Source organism: Atta colombica, unplaced genomic scaffold, assembly GCF_001594045.1.
Source record: "Atta colombica isolate Treedump-2 unplaced genomic scaffold, Acol1.0 scaffold68, whole genome shotgun sequence".
Taxonomy (NCBI): Eukaryota; Metazoa; Arthropoda; class Insecta; order Hymenoptera; family Formicidae; genus Atta; species Atta colombica.
Genome location: NW_017259559.1, coordinates 70,710 through 74,016, shown reverse-complemented (window position 1 = coordinate 74,016; position 3,307 = coordinate 70,710). Strand labels below are relative to the sequence as shown.

Below are 3,307 nucleotides of genomic sequence, written 5' to 3'. Positions count from 1 at the left end.
TATATATATATATATATATACATACATACATATATACACACACCCTGTTGTGTAATATTCAATATTCGAATATAGAAACTGTATAACTGTACATAATACAAATACTCTTTAGAGTCTTTATCAGAGAGCATAAATACAATAAAAGCTTAAAAGTTTTGGTTGTGTGTTTCATCAAACAAATCCATTCTAAAATCTATTCTTTATTATTTTCTCTATGACACAATCTATAAGATATAAAAGATGCTCTTCATTTAATGATACAAGTCGATGCAAATATAACGTTATATCTTTGTATATTCACTGAAGGTCAAGAAAGATGAAATGATGTTTGTATCGACTTTTATTATCAAATGGAAAGCACCTACAATCATATTGTATATGCAAGATATAATTTTTTTAATAAGAGATGCGTGAATTAAACATTATCGACATGAAATTAATTCTCATGTACAAATTTGTTTTTGAAGAATTATGAGTTCCATGCAAATGTTAGAGTTTCTTACAATCGCAAGAGAGGAAACTTTTTTGGATGATTTTACACATTCGATAATAATTGACTTTTGTTTGTGTAAGCAATAAATGGCCAAAGTGTGTTGTGTAAACACTTTTCTTCTAAAACGAATTTGTCCATTAGAATTAATAATATAACAATATCATAACATTTGTAAGTTTAGTAAATATAATTTTTGCTATCAATTATACTTGTAAAGGATACTCTCTCTTTTCAAAAAAATTGTATATCTGTTATTGTTAAATGCGTTTTTGCAATACGACAATGAAGTTACGTTACTGAAACTGTAAAAATTACAGACGTTAATCGATAATATTCTTCGGGTTTGTATCATACTTCTAAACATTTATGCAGTTTGTTTCATACACACACACACATACACGCGCGCGCGCACACACACACACATACACACACACACACACACACGCCTGATTCGTATACATGCATATACACATACACGTATGCATTCTGTTCCTTATGCTTCATCTTCCTACGTAATCTCGAATGAGTAGTCTTTCTGCAACTATCATCATGTTCATTGCAAACATGAACATTTATGAATATCATTCACAAGTAGTCATATTATTTTCATAAGAGTCAAGAAAATCTGTCATTTTCTTTGTAAATATATCGTCAATTGAAACAACCAATTATGACGGTTCAACTGTTATATTTCAGGGATTTTTATTTCAAAGGTATCATTACTTTTAATAATATTACGTTAGGGTACGTGTCTGCGTAATTATCGTGTTTGCTTTCGTTAGAATGAATGGATATACCTGAACGCCTATTAATCGTATGGAGATGGAGCAGTACATATGTTATTGGTAATAACGCATGTACAATGTATCAGTACACATGATTATTGGTATAACTGGATCGAGTAGCGTGGGTCACTAGTTTCGTTCGCGGTACAGTTAAACTCGTTTGTGAGCAAATCATATGAGCAGTATCGTCATATAAATAATAGATTCTTAAGTATAGTATGTGTGCGATCATCGAGCTCGTTGTCAACGGGTATCACGATTTGTACAGCCGCCGCCCGTTTGACATTGAGTGCTGGTTGTTCGACGTCGTTAAACGTTATGTTCTTTGCCAAAACTTCGTGTCGTCTGTTAAGTTTTATTTTTATTTTTTTTTTAATCTGCGTACGATCGCGGGGAGCAATGTGACATGTGTATTTTTGCTACAAATATCGTTAAGATTTTTCGTTTTCTTAACACGACCTTTAACATTCGACTCTTACTGATATTCGTGATGGTGTAAAAAAATCTCAGAATCTCAATGTAAGGTCGATATGTTGTACGCGATTAGTTCGAATTAATTACATTTAATAAACAAGATACGAATAACGAGAATAATAAGATAAGGTAACAATAATTCCGCGCAACGTGTTGGGATTTGTTCCGGATTGAACTTTGACAAAAGATGTGCGCCTAAAGAAGTGGAAGTTTGAATTAGTTGGTTATTACATAACTCTGGAATGCATTTCTCAAATTTTTAGATTGTGTGCAGTAATGTAGTTGTCAAATTTTTTGTTGTGTATATTCGAAGTAATTTTTCTATTTGAAGACTGATAAAAGTAGAACTTGTGAATGTACTTTTCTTCCACGTTACATTTGTAAAATGTGTCTTTCACACTATACTTGGATTTGTGAGCATGAGAATAAAAGATACTCGAGCAATTTATCCATGTTGAATGGGACTTTCTATGTATTTGTGAATATGAAAACATGAAATTGTAACGTAAGATTTTTCGTACGAAGGCATTAGTGGCCAATTGGGAAGATGGATAACATATCCCATTCCAAAATGTATTTGTGGCAAAAATAATCATCTAAAGTCTCTTCCAACTCATTTTTTCACATTTCATAATAATGTGAATGTTTATTATATGTTAAGTAAATGCGAATAATCGATTGCTGTAATGACAAATTATTTCTTTTTGTTTAAAGGGAGAGCACCCGGTTCACGCGGAACTTTAAATAAGTGACTGAAGTGACTGAATGTAAAACATGATACAAGCATATACGGAAATTATTACATCCACGTGTACCTGGTAACAGATCTGCATTCTAATCAAGATAGACCGACAAGTAATAGTCTGCGTTTCGCTTGAACCGTGGTATTTGATTGCATCCATTTGATACTTGGGATATAATGACTTTGTGTATCGTGTTAAGTATATGATATAACTTAACTCTCATATTATAACATGTTCTGACGAGGGTATAGACTTCCGGATCAAAGCAGAGCGTGCACGTCGAGAGAAATTGTGATTAAAGTTTTCTTTATTTTCAGTTTTCGCAAATTTTCAGAATCATCTATCCCTCCTTTTTCGCAAACATTTCGTTATTTTCTCGACGTGAACGATGATATGTTCCCTGAGTCTAAACCCATAAGTTAATTTATGTCTCTACTCTGTCCACGTACCTATTTGCGTAATTAATTCATTGGTCAACCAAGAGATCGATTATTTTTTGGTAATCGGTCGCGTCGTCTCATTGTCAATATAATCTTAAGATTACTCTACGTATCTTAAATCTGCTCCACTTGTATATCGTACCATTACTGATTTGAGTGAAAATTTCCATAATTCTAATATATCAAGCATTATATTTTCTCTCTTCTCTTTCTTTCTTTTTCTTTATTTCTTTATCTCTCTTCTCTCTCTTTCTCTCTCTCTCGTACACCACAATTTCACGTTAAGTTACGTTAATTATTGTTTAGGAAAACGCTACGAAACACAAGAAATAAAGATTTTAATAAAAAAATTTATTTGGATGTGTATACATA

The 3,307-nt window shown here is 32.1% G+C and overlaps 1 protein-coding gene across 2 annotated transcripts in view; it reads left to right on the top strand.

The window, feature by feature from the left end:
* Positions 1 to 3,285, top strand: part of LOC108692280 (ubiquitin-conjugating enzyme E2 Q2) — a 13,730-nt gene extending 10,445 nt beyond the window's left edge. For both annotated transcript variants that reach the window (XM_018200458.1, XM_018200457.1), the window contains exon 7: positions 2,467 to 3,285. The gene's annotated coding sequence lies outside the window, so the exon portion shown is untranslated. The remainder of the gene's footprint in view (positions 1 to 2,466) is intronic.
* Positions 3,286 to 3,307: the final 22 nt, after the last annotated feature.